A 14,073-nucleotide genomic window follows, 5' to 3' on the forward strand; every position below is an offset into this window, starting at 1 on the left:
TACCAATTGCATCTACCGCAGAATCGGTGATATTGGAAGCAGACGAACCAAACAACGACATTGATCCTGTCTCAACCTTGCCAGAAGAACCTGATATCCCAAAGAGGCGTTATCCAGACAGAATCAGGAAGCCTCCTCAAAGACTGAACTTATAATTGCTTAACTTCAACCAATGTATCTAGCAACCGTAATTGTAATTGTAATTAGTTATTATTTAGTTGTTAAATGAATGTTATGTACTGTTTATCTAAAAGGGGAGGAATTGTTGTGTATGTACCTTTAAGGGAATAACTGGTCTCAGACTGCAGTAACCACCCCTGTATAAAAGGCCCTAGCAGGCTTCTGTAGTTTCAGTTTCCAGGTTGTTATAATCAACTCCTGCAGTCAGTGTCTCAATTATACACGGACATAATAATTGTCTCACCTCCTGACTCCCCAAAGCCTTTCCACCATCTACAAGGTACAAGTAAGAAGTGTGATGGAATAGTCTCCACTTGCCTGGATGAGTGCAGCTCCAACAACACTCAAGAAGTTCGGCATCATCCAGGACAAAGCAGCCCGCTTGATTGGCACCTCATCCACCACCTTCAACATTCACTCCCTCCACCACTGGCGTACCATGGCTGCAGTGTGTACCATCTACAAGATGCACTGCAGCAACTCGCCAAGGCTTCCTAGGCAGCACCTCTCAAACCCGCGACCTCTTCCAGCTAGAAGGACAAGGGCAGCAAGCGCATGGGAACACCACCACCTCCAAGTTCCCCTCCAAGTCATGCATTATCCTGACTTAGAAGTATATCGCTGTTCTTTCAGTCGCTGGGTCAAAATCCTGGAACTCCCTCCCTAACAGCACTGTGGGAGCACCTTCACCACACAGACTGCAGCGGTTCAAGGCGGCGGCAGCAGCTCACCACCACCTTCTCAAGGGCAATTAGGGATGGGCAAATATGCTGGCCTTGTTAGTGACACCCACATCCCATAGACAAATTAAAAAATATTCTATAATTTTATATTTACAAAATGTCTCAGCATGATCCAATAAGATTGCATACACTATCCCCATCATCAAATATTAGCATAAATACATTTAAAAAGTTAGTTGCATTATCCAACAATCTGCTTAAGTAATCACAAGCAAACTTAGAATCATGAAGGCCACTTAGTCCATTCATTCAGAATGACCCTTCAGTCCCTCTAGTGCAGCAGCTAATTATTTCCTAAATGATTGCAAGGTTTTTGCCTCACTACTCTATCCAGGAGTCTATTCCATGCATTGATCAATCTTTGTGTGAAGAACTTCTTGATATCCATCCTAAATTTACCTTTAACTTGGTGGCCCCTTGTCCTACTCTTGCGATTTAGAGGAACTTTCCAGGTTTACTTTTTCCATACAATTTACTATATACATCTGTAAGATCACCTTTCAGGTGCCTCATTTTGAGGCTGAAATGCTCAGTTTCTCCCTCTTAACACAGACCTCTAATAGGTGTCAACCTTGTAACTCTTCTTTGCACTGCCTGAATTACTTGAATGTCCCCCTTCCTTGTTCTTCCTGTGACCAGAACTAGGCACAATACTCAAGGTGAGCTCTGACCAGAGCACTACATAGTTTTGGCTATATAGTTCACTTTTCTACTGGCTTTATTGATTCCTGTTCTAATCGGTTGGACGTGTGTGGAGTCTACCAAGACTCCTAGGTCTCTCAACTTTATCCTTAAGTCATTACAACACCATTCATGGAGAATGTGTTGCCAATATTTCCTTCCTATGCAGTACTTTATATTTTTCAGTGTTATCTTTCATCTGCCAATTTTTTGTCCACTTACATATTTTGTCCAATTCATTCTGTAATTTATGAGCTGCCTCTTTCGTTTCCACCCCCCTTCCTGGTTTGGCACTTTCTGAAAATTTGACCAATTTTTATTGGGATTCGGAACCTTAGGGCTGGATTTTGCCAGCCCTGGGGAGGCGGGTTTGCTGGGAAAATGGCAGAATTTGGGTGCGGGTGCCCAACCTGCCCCCGTATCATCTTGCCAGGAGGCGAGAAGCCATCCTGCGCCAGGTCCCGTCTCCTTGGAGGCAGGACGGGATTACAGCCACTTAACTGCCTGTTAACAAGCAGATAAGAGGATTATCCCCATTTTGCCCACACAAGTGCGGGCTTCCCGAAGGCTCCCAGACCCGCCAGGGTCACCGAGATGAGTAGTGAGTTGGCGGGGAATGGAGGGGTCCAAAAGTGTGCTGTGGAGATGAGTGATGAGTGCAAGTGTGGAGCGGTGAGTATCTGAGGTAAGTGGAAAGTGTTAGAAAAAGTGTACTTACCTTTGTTCCTTCCTGCAGGCTTCAATCGGTGGGTATGTGGAGAGTCTCACACCTCCGTGGCAGAGATGACAGATGGCCGTTGCATTCTCTAATGCAACAACCATCTAATTTCAATTTCAATTTTAATTTTATTTGCCATATGTAACTAGTACAATGGAATGCTTACTCCCCGATCACTCCCACAATAAGCTGTGGGAGCTCACAGAGACACGTCGCTATTCTCCAGCACCATGTTCAAAAAAGTCAATTCAATGGCATCCAACGGCAGTGGGAATGCGATATCCCTCAGCCGCTCCATCACTGCGGCCTCCTCCTCACTGTTGCCGGCTCCACAATGTGGTGGCCTGCTTCTCCCACTCACGGTCCGGCCTCTGGCCACCATGCCCAGCTCTCCCTCCTCCCAGTCGGACTGCGAGCTTCCCGCCGAGGAGCTGCCGGCTGACGTGCTGTAGCGGGTCGTCGTAGCTGCTGCTGCTGCTTACTGTTGCTGCGCTGCCTCCGCCCGACTCGCCGAACACATCGTCGAGATGTATAAGCTCCGGTCGCCGCGGCCTCCTCCTCACTGTCGCCGGCTCCACGGTCCGACGGCCTGGGGCCTGCTTCTCCCACTCACGGTCCGGCCTCTGGCCGCCATACCCGGCTCCCCTCCTCCCAGTCAGAATGCGAGCTTCCCGCTGAGGAGCTGCTGGCCGACGTGCTGTAGCGGGTCGTCGTGGCTGCTGCTGCTGCTTGTTGCTGCTGCGCTGCCTCCGCCCGACTCGCCGAACACATCGCTCCGGCAGCGGGAGGGGGCCGTCCAAAGCAGGGAGCGCGCTTACCTCCGGATCACCTCGGTCGCCATCTTGACTAATTTCTGCAAAAGGAGGTTTGATGAGGTCTTGAATTCGAGAACTCATCAAACTACAGAGAATGTCAGTGTTTGACAACTTCACAGAGCTGTCAAATGATGACAATTCATCTGTCAAAAATGACAGATGAAACGTCATACATTGACATTCTCTGTAACCGGCTTTCCATTAATTGGCCTGCTAAGCCCGCTGGGTAGGCCTAACAAGGTCAATCAAGGGAAAATAGCGTGGGTTGGCCAGAAATTGATGGAGGCGGGACTGAAACCCGACAAGTGGGGGTCCCGCCTCCAAAAGCTCCCCATTGGCAAAATCCAGCCCTTAGTCATTTATGTAAATTAGAAACAGTAGTGGTCCCAACACCGATCCCTGGGGCACCCCACTTATACTTCCTCCCACTCAACGCAACACCTCTAATAAGTACGAATTGTTTTCTCAAGAAAATTTCTGATTCATATCCAAGATTTACCCTGAATGCCCATACTTTTATTTTAACTAATCGCCTTTCATAGAATCATAGAAATTTACAGCATAGAATCAGGTCATGCAGCCCCTCTTGTCCATGCCAGCCGACAAAGAGCTATCCACCCTAATCCCACTTTCCAGCACTTGGTCCATAGCCTTGTAGCTTACAGCACTTCAAGTGCATATCCAAGTACTTTTTAAATGTGATGAGGGTCTCTGCCTCTACCACCCTTTCAGACAGTGAGCTCCAGAACCCCACCACCCTCTGGGTGAAAACATTTCTCCTCAACTCCCCTCTAAACGTCCAACCAATTACTTTAAATCTATTCCCCCTGGTTATTGACCCTTCTGCTAAGGGAAATAGGTCCTTCCTATCTGCTCTATTTAGGCCCCTCATAATTTTATACACCTCAATTAGGTCTCCCCTCAGCCTCCTTTGTTCCAAAGAAAACAACCCCAGCCTATCCAATCTTGCCTCTTAGCTAAAATTCCCCAGCCCAGGCAACATCCTCGAAAATCTCATCTGCACCCCCTCTAGTGTAATCACATCCTTCCTGTAATGTGGTGACCAGAACTGCAAGCAGTATTCTAGCTGTGGCCTAACTAGTGTTTCATACAGTTCTAGCATAACCTCCCTGTTCTTATATTCTATGCCTTGGCTAATAAAAGCAAGTATCCCGTATGCCTTCTTAACCACCTTACCTACCTGTCCTGCTACCTTCAGGAATCTGTGGACATGCACTCCAAGGTCCCTCTGATCTTCTGCACTGCAGTGTCCTACCATTTATAGTATATTCCCTTGCCTTGTAGCCCTCCCCAAATGCATTACCTCACACTTATCCAGATTGAATTCCATTTGCCACTGTTCTTCCCACCTGACCAGTCCATTGATATCTTCCTGCACTCTGCAGCTTTCTTCTTCATTATCAACCACACGGCCAATTTTTGTATCATCTGCAAACATCTTAATCATACTTCCTACATTCAAGTCCAAATCATTGATATGTTCCACAAAAAGCAAAGGACCTAGTACTGAGCCCTACGGAACCCCATTGGAAACAGCCTTCCAGTCACAAAAACAACCTTTCACCATTACCAAAAGGAAAATACTGCAGATGCTGGAAATCTGAAATAAAAACAGAAAATGCTGGAGAAACTCAGCAGGTCAGGCAGCATCTGTGAAGAGAGAAACAGAGTTAACGTTTCAGGTCGATGATGAAGTGTAAATTGCGCTGGCAGAATGAAAGACAGCTGCCATGTGGGGGAGAAGAAAAAAAGACAGGCAAAGAGTGTGGATAAAATATATATTGGGGGCCGAGGATATGATCTGAAATTGTTGAACTCTATGTTGAGTCCAGAGGGCTGTAGAGTGCCTAATCGAAAGATGAGGTGCTGTTCCTCGAGCTTATGCTGAGCTTCCGTGGAACAGTGCAAGAGGCCGAGGACGGTGAGGTCTGAGTGGCAGTGGAGCGGTGAATTAAAGTGACAGGTGACGGGTAGCTCGGGGTCCCCCTTACGGACTGAACGGAGGTGTTCCGCAAAGCAGTCACCCAATCTGGGTTTGGTCTCCCCAATGTAGAGGAGACTGCATCATGAGCAGCGAATACAGTATACTAAATTGCAAGAAGTACAAGTAAATTGCTGTTTCACCTGGAAGGGGTGTTTGGGGCCCTGGACAGTGGGAAGGGAGGAGGTATAAGGGCAAATGTTGCATCTCCTGCGCTTGCACGGGAAGGTTTTTTCCTTCTCCCCCACATGGCAGCTGTCTTTCATTCTGCCAGCGCAATTTACACTTCATCTAGAACCATCCTTAACCTGTCCCATTACCATCTCCTTTTGCCTTGAATATCTCTTCATGTCTCTTGACCTCTTCCGCCTTCTATCCTATCACATACCTTCCCTTTTGTTCTTCCATCCCCTCCCCCTTTTCCCAGCCCCTAACTTGCCTCACAATCTATTCCTTTTCCTGCTTTTTTCCCAGCTCTGACAAAAGGTCATCGACCTGAAACGTTAACTCTTTCTCTTTTCACAGATGCTGTCTGACCTGCTGAGTTTCTCCAGCATTTTCTGTTTTTCTTTCACCATTACCCTTTGTTTCCGGCCTCTGAGCCAATTTTGGATCCAACTTGCCACTTTGCCTTGGATCGCATAGACTTTTACTTTCGTGGAACTATGTCAAATGTCTTCTGGATGTTTAAGTACAACACATTTTAGAGCCTACCACAGTCTACTTAGGATGTCACTTCCTCAAAAAACTCAAGAGTTGGTCAGGCAGAATCTTCCCCTTCTAAATCCATGTTGGCTCATGTTTACTAAGTTGTTATTGTACAGATAATATTGTACACCTGGGACACCTGGGAATCCCTGGCCCAACACCGCACAAAGTGGAGGAGAAGCATCCGGGAAGGCACCGAACACCTCGAGTCTCTTCGCCGGGAGCAAGCGGAAGCCAAGCGCAAGGAGCGCACATCAACCCAAGCACCCCACCCACCCGCCACTTCAACCACCATCTGCCCCACCTGTGACAGAGACTGTAGGTCCCGCATCGGACTAATCAGCCACCTGCGAGCTCATTTTTAATGTGGAAGCAAGTCATCCTCAGTTCCGAGGGACTGCCTAAGAAGAAGAATCTTTAAGCTTACATGTAAAAATAAATTCCATTCTTTTACACAGCATTGAAGAAAGATTGATGAGCCTATAGTTGTCCATGTCTGATTTGTCATCTTTTTTGAATATGGCCATTATGTTTGCTTGTTTTTAAACCTACTGGTACCTCCATAGTATCCAGTGAGTCCCTGATGATGATTATCAATACCTCACAAATCTCATCCTTTGGGATAAATAATATTCAACCCTCACGGTTTATTGTCGGAGCCCTTTTAGTTTGTCTTGGATCACCATGTTATTTATATTAGTCATACATATCGCCTGGGTTAACTGTTTGGTGGAGCATTGCACACAATCAAAATTGAGGATAGGGTACTTGAACAAGGTTTCAGATTGATAGCATACTGTATTGAAGCCATTCATTCTCAAACAATCTAGATACATCAGTACCTTATCATTGGTGGATCTTACCTTTTTGGAAGTGTTTCCTATTACCCTGGTTTAATTTTAGTCAACAGAAACACTAATGAGTTGTACACAGCAATGGCCATAATGACAACCAATCTTTCAACTCAAAACTTAAAATTTCACTATGTCCCCCATAACATTTTTATATATTCCTAAACTTCAGCATAAATTAAAACTGCAAACCAAACATTCTACAACATAAATACAAAAGGAAAATACTGCAGATGCTGGAAATCTGAAATAAAAACAGAAAGTGCTGGAAATACCCAGCAGGTCAGGCAGCAACTGTGGAGAGAGAAACAGAGTTAACGTTTCAGGTCGATGACCCTTCATCAATTCTGACAAAGGGTCATCGACCTGAAACATTAACTCTGTTTCTCTCTCCACAGATGCTGCCTGACCTGCTGAGTATTTCCAGCATTTTCTGTTTTTATTCTACAACATAACATGGATGCTTAACTTGAATCTGAGCACGGAGATGGAGGTTGGATGCAAGAGAGTGTGCACAAAAATGAATTAACATTTGTCATATAAATCCAAGTCTTTCTTTTTTTCCTTTATGAAAGTAACGTGAGAGGCACCAATATTTTTTTTTTAAAGCTTCCATTGGTTTTGAACAGTCATCTGACAAAACGCAGCACAGGCTTGGGTGAATTAGTGGGAGTAACCTTCTTTGTTAAGGTTATATAAAGTTTTAAACATTAATTAATTACCAGGGCTTAGAAGTTTAAATTGAGAACAGGTTGCATAAACTTGGTTGACATTCCCTTGAGTATAGAAAATTGAGGGGTGATCTGATTGAGGTATTTAAAATGTTAAAAGGATTTTATAAAAGATATATATGAAGGAAGATCTAGACCATTCAGAAGTGAAATCAGGATGCACTTTTTCCACACAAAAAGGTAAAGACCTCTGGAACTCTCTTCCCCAAATGGTTGTGGATGCTAGGACAATTGGAACTTTCAAGACAGAGATAGATTTTTGTTAGGCAAGGGCATTAAGGGATATGTAGCAACAGCAGATAAATGGAGTTGAGGCGCTAATCAGCCATGATCTAATTGAAAGCGAAGCAGGCTCAAGGGGCTGAATGGCCTACTCCTATTCCTAAATAAAACATGTATTGCTGGACATATCCCTCATACTTTCCAGAACTTGTACAATGAAGAACTCCAACATTTACAAGAATTACATAATTAATTCATTACAAAGAGATGTCCCATTCCATAAGACGAAAACTACAGACACAGGTTTCTGGAATAGAGGACATGACAGTAACTGTGGACTCAGCTTCAGTTTTCATAATCACGTTTCTGAAAATTTTCAAAAGCTAGAATGCATAGCATCATTGAAGCTATCCAAAAAGGCTATTTTCTCTTTAAAAAAAACCTGATACACTCTGTAGTTAGCATTTTGTGTAGTTCCAAACTGGCCCCATACAGTGTAGATTCTTGCAAGACAGTTCAGTCCCTTTAAAAGGCACCATATGGTATCTTTCTCACATCATGCACTAATTTTAGGAAGGCAGCAGATGCCATTCTTATAGTACCTGTGGAAAGTGATAAAGGATTTATGAATATTCTTTCAAATTAATTGTAAAAGCTAAAACTGTAACAGAAAATGTTGCCATAATACTCAAACCCTCAGCTTGAATTCTTAATGTCAAGAACTTTACGCATGTAAACTTTATGCTTGGGCATAAAAAGGCAACAGTGAGATTAATTAAATATTTCAGGCTGTACATGCATAAACTTGGGAGAAGATATCATATATGCAAAACATACTTTCCAATTGCACTGCAAGACAATAATTTCCCAAGTCTTCTGTCAAATAGCTGAGGGAGGGAGGGGTCCGAGTAGGTTTTTTCCCCAAAATTTTGCATCTTTAGATGAAAATTTCCAATGACTTAAATCTAGATTTTAGGAATGCTGCCGTTTCCTCTCGTGCATAAAGTTGTCAACCATAAACGTGAAGTTATTATAACGTCTAATCCCTGTCAAATGAGTTTAAGTTGAAGACAAAATTTCACGTTTTCACTAACATTTTGTTGCATGTTGATAAAACACGTCTCAATAGTTTCCTTCCAACGGCATTACATAAAATTTGCGCTATATGCACGCAACAGTTGACTTTTTAAAATTTGTGCAATCCAGGAATTTGAATGATTAACAAATTTATGAGTTTTGTTTTGTGCATCAATCGACAGCGGTGTTGAATACAACAGAATTACCATAGTTTGCATCTTCACAGGCATCTTTTGTGATAATACACAATGAAGTGAACACTGAAATGTAAGGAAACTATCCCACAAAATAATGGATTTTAATTCACTCACATCAATGTCACATACCGCAGATAACTGAGAATCACTCAACGGTAGTTGAAGACAGAAGGCAGCAACCTTGTATAAATGTTACTTTGTATTTAACAAGCAAGTACTGCACTGTAAACAATGCAATTATGCAATTCGTTTTTGTTATTTTTAATCACCAGAATAGAGATTGACTGATGCAAGGATCTAGGTTTTTAAGTTAATCAACACTAGATATGCCAGTGTAACATAAATTCCCCAAAACGCTTGCTAGATACGCTTTATTTATTTATTTATTTTTTAAAAAAGGTCAGTAGTAATATATACACTAAACGTCACGAGTCGCTTAAAAACGTTTTACTAATTATTTCTAATAATTTAAATATAAACCTAACAAAGGCTTCTACGCATCATATCGCGCATACATATTATGATGCATACAGTCCGCATATTGCTCTTGCCTATGAAATACGGGAGCAACGCACCTATCAACTTGCAACTGAATGAAAAAACCTCCGGTCCGCAATAAAAGGGGGTGGCAAAAGATTACAATGTCAGTCGCTTTTACATCCCACCTAACAAACAAAATGTCTGCACAGTGTGAACGTGCTTCAATCACTGCATTTACCTGCTGTCTGTCGGCTTGTCGCTGCGTATTAGAGGGTGGTTGCTGGCGTTGCAAAGTGTCTCTCTCTCTAGTCAGGCTGGAGCCCGAGCTCCCGTGCTAACCCGCCAGCAGGAGAGGTGAGCCGGCGCTAGCACAGCCCTCACCAACAGCTCTGCCGGCAGCAAATCACAACTGCAGCGCCAATTAGCGCCGGCAACGTGCAGGATATCCGCTGCAAAAAAAAAACCCCGGCTCCTTCAAAAGCGCATGCACTGCCCGGCAAAAGGTGACCATCCCGAGGCACAACCAGTGCCAGCTCGTGAAAAAGCAATAGGATCAGGTCGACCAATACTGCAGTAATATGAATAATGTCTCTGTTATTTATTGTTCCCAAGTCGTACATTCTTACTATTAATGACTGAAGATTGCCACATTTCAGTTTGTTTCGTATTATATAGAAAAGATTTACAAAATGTATTTATCATCTCTCCTATTTTTAATTCTTCAGCGTCGAAGGAATCCCACTCCTCAGTCTGGAGGACAAGATGATGCTCTAACCCACTTACGTCTCCACATTCCGCTCCTTGTCGACTTGAACAGGAAAACGTACCAGAATCCTACCTTTTTGTCACAGATTAAATTTAATGTTACTATATAATAGTTGCATTTTTATAGCTTATGATGTCGAAACATCTAACTGCGCCTCAACAAAATCACTCCTGGCATACGGTGACTTCTGTTGTAACGCAGTTGTAGAATTTACCTCGTATTATGACGCAATTTCCCTCCCTCACCGCACCACTAGATTCCCTACCAAAACTCGTGAAATATAGTGGGTTTGTTTTTGTAAACTGGCACACACTGGGGAAAGGGATGGAGGTTTCTCACGCAGGGTCTCCATTCCATTTGTGCATCAGACGCATTTGCACTAAATTTCAAACAGAGGCAGGAGACTTCCACCCGAAACACTGTCAAATATTAAAGTGAGGCTAGGGTGACAGCATTTTGTCCTGCACGCTATGTTCTGACATTTGCACGTGAATGATGCCAAATGAAAATCAGGCCATTATATAGTGAGCATCCAGGAAAGACTGAAGGGAGGGTCTTAGCTATTTAAAAAAAAGAGGTGACCTGATAGAGATTTTTTAAATGATGAACAGGTTCAATAGGGTAGGTGTAGAGGAGATGTTTCCAGTTGTGGGGCAGTCCAATACTAGAGGCCATAAATCTAAGACAGTCACTAATATATCCAACAAAGAATTTAGGAAAAACTTCTTTACCCAGGGTGGTGAGAATGTGGAACTTGCTACCACATGGAGTGGTTGAGGCAATTAGCATAGATGTATTTAAGGGGAAGCTAGATAAGTACATGAGGGAGAAAGGAATAGAAGGATATTTTGGTTTGGGTGATGTAAAGTAAGCTGTGAAGAGGCTCGTGTAGAGCGTAGACCTCTTGGGCTGAATGGCCTGTATCTGTGCTGTAAATTCTATGTAACAATTGTTAGGTGATCAGTTGTAGCTATAAGTTAATTTAAATGTTATAATAAGATTTAGTTAACAGGTTCAAGACCATTTCTGGGCAATTTTATTTTATTTTTGCTGACACACTTTTATGAACTTTTGTAATAATTGCTCTGCTCCTGGTTTTTCTTTTTTGCTGAAGTTCTATAGTGTCACCATAAGGTTTCCCAGTGGGGTGCCCCCATATAAGTGGGCTTTTTGGTAGAGAGAGAATAAGAGGGATACCAGAGAGGTCAGTCTGCACCAGGCATTCTGTGACCACCTGATGATGCTCTTGCACTCACATCTACAAACAGATGTACAGATACTTGGCTTTGGCAAGAATAGGTGCATGCAATGGCCCAAAATTTAAAGATAGGTTGTGACAGCAGACCTGATAGCAGAGAAATGATATGTGAAGGCCTGACTAACCATAATGCTGAATGGTTCTCCGGAAGGCCCCCAATCATAGTATGTCATGCTTTCAGTGATACAGCATAAAAGAAGGCATGTTGAGGTCAACAACAAGCATAGCAAAAAAAAACATTGACCATACCTAGCAAAATGTCAGCAACCACATTTGCAACTATTGTTGCCCCTACATGGCATTGACCATGAAATTGTCTTCACAGGCTCTGGGTCGTCAAAGAGCCAGATTCAAAGCTGTGCCATCTGAGGCAAGAATAGCTGCAGCTGACACAACCAGTGAGAATAATGTTCAATCACAGTCTCCAATTTGTTTACACCTTCTTCCAGGCATGCTGCAATGTCGAGCTGCGTGGATGGCAAACAGGACTAGCCTTCTTGCAACCACCCTCCCTGCAGCACTATCTCCATTTCAGCAGCCATCAAAGTGGGTTAGGTGCTGAGTTGCTCCAACCGTTGCCTACAAACTCGCCCCCAGAACATTGAGTTTCTTTCCCATCATTTTTGCCCGTCATTTCTTTGCCTTATCCCCAAAGGCTGTAATGAATGTTCTTCCCTTATGCTACCACTTCCCTTTAAATGCTTGTATCCCTTTAAATTTCACTGGGGATGTCCTCAGTGGAGGAACCTTCGGATGTTTCCCAGCTGGAGCCCTTCGACCCGGAAACGATCCGTCTCCAGGAGCGAGCCAATCACCTGCTGGAGTGTAGGTAGGTCGCGGCACCATACAGCGTGAGCCCGCGGCACAGACGGTCCTTGCTTAACTGGCCGCCTCCACTGGACTGGGGCCAGCGGTCCCAGAGGTGAAGGACCTGGTGTCCAGCAGACGGCGCCACCCAGCCTTGTGAAGCTGCTTTCCTGCTGATCGCACCCCCCCCCCCCGCCCCAAGGCAGTGTACAAATGCAGACCTTTCCTGCGTTTGGTCTCCTCTACATTGGGGAGACCAAACGCAGATTGGGTGACTGCTTTGCGGAACACCTCCGTTCAGTCCGTAAGGGTGACCCCGAGCTTCCGGTCGCCTGTCATTTTAATTCACCGCCCCATTCCCACTCGGACCTCACCGTCCTCGGCCTCTTGCATTGTTCCACATAAGCTCGAGGAAGAGCACCTCATCTTCCGATTAGGTACTTTACAGCCTTCCGGACTCAATATCGAGTTCAACAATTTCAGATCATAACCTCGGCCCCTATTATATTTTTGTTGTGTATGTCCCTTTAAGGGAATAACTGGTCTCAGACTGCAGCACCGGCAGTGACCATCCCTGTATAAAAGGCCCTAGCGGGCTTCTGTAGTTTCAGTTTCCAGATTGTCTCCATTCAGTAAAGACTTGTTAAACCAACTCCTACATTCCGTGTCTCCATTAACACACGGATTTAATACTGGCGACGAGTAAGAAACGAACTTACCTGCAACTCGGCAGCACCTCAGACGACGTTATTGAAGGTCGAAGCCAGAAAAGAAAAAAAAAATAACCCAAAGAAACTCGAGAAACGGGCGTCGACCGTGGGCAACTGCCCTCCAAATCATTGGATTGAAAACTTGCAGGGGAGACTGTCAAGAGCCAGGCTTGGTTCCCCAGTCTGTGGTTTCCCAGCTAATCGGGCTGGTGGCAGGTAGTGCACTGATCCTTCCTGGGCTGCGGCGGGCTAGTGCTCGATCGGGTGGCTCTGCAACGGGGCCGGGCAGCGAGTCGGGAAGCAAAGAGAGAGAGAGAGGGTGGAGCACACAGGGTGCGGCCGGTGCTTCGCAGCCGGGCAGCGTTCGGACCTAAGAAGAGGGAGGGAAGTGTCCCAGAGGGTCCGCTCCACAACGGGAACGGTTAAAAATAAAAATACCGCGGAGAGCGGCATTGACAGCAGTGGCAGTGGTGGGAAAGCGCGGGAGGCGCCATCTTAACTCGGCGGGGAAGAAGGAAAAGCGCGGGAGGCACCATTTTGATCCATCGGGGACGAAGGAAAAGCGCGGGAGATGCCATCTTAGATTTTCAAGATGCCAAAGACTGGCGATATCACTGCCTTCGATAATGCAATAGAAGACTGGACCACGTATGTGGAAAGAGTCGAGGTATATTGCGAGGCAAACGAAATAGCCGAGGGGAAAAAGGCATCGATATTGCTAAATTTAATGGGCACAAGAACGTACGGCCTATTGCGGGACCTGATTACTCCAGCCAAACCGAAGGCAAAGAGTTTTAATGAAATTGTTGCTATCCTACAGGAACACCTAAATCCTACACCGCTGCTGATAGCAGAAAGATTTAAATTCCACAGGAGAAATCAGCATAAAAATGAGAGCAATGCTGATTACCTTACGGAACTACGCAAGCTATCAAAGCACTGCCAGTTCAGAGCAGGACTGGCAGATACCTTACGGGACAAATTTGTGGACTCCTGAGTGAAGGAACCCAGAAGAGGTTACTCTCAGAGAAAGAGCTGACGCTAGATAAGGCTTTCAGCATGGCAGTATCATACGAAGCAGCAGCAAGGGGAGCTGCAGAAATACAACAAAAGCCACAGGAATACAG

The 14,073-nt window shown here is 44.6% G+C and overlaps 1 protein-coding gene and 1 long non-coding RNA gene across 6 annotated transcripts in view; one reads left to right on the forward strand and one right to left on the reverse strand.

Moving 5' to 3' along the window:
- LOC147082002 (beta-1,3-galactosyltransferase 1) overlaps positions 1-9,733 on the reverse strand; it is a 138,074-nt gene extending 128,341 nt beyond the window's left edge. For all 5 annotated transcript variants that reach the window (XR_015076338.1, XM_085980532.1, XM_085980530.1 and 2 more), the window contains exon 1: positions 9,644-9,733. The gene's annotated coding sequence lies outside the window, so the exon portion shown is untranslated. The remainder of the gene's footprint in view (positions 1-9,643) is intronic.
- On the forward strand, positions 9,456-10,464 carry LOC147082003 (uncharacterized). Its single transcript, XR_015076339.1, has 2 exons — positions 9,456-9,568; positions 10,131-10,464. It is a non-coding gene; the product is annotated as an uncharacterized LOC147082003 (long non-coding RNA).
- Positions 10,465-14,073: the final 3,609 nt, after the last annotated feature.

Source organism: Somniosus microcephalus, unplaced genomic scaffold (assembly GCF_052327205.1).
Source record: "Somniosus microcephalus isolate GS21.2 unplaced genomic scaffold, FLI_Smic_1.0 scaffold237, whole genome shotgun sequence".
Taxonomy (NCBI): domain Eukaryota; kingdom Metazoa; phylum Chordata; class Chondrichthyes; order Squaliformes; family Somniosidae; genus Somniosus; species Somniosus microcephalus.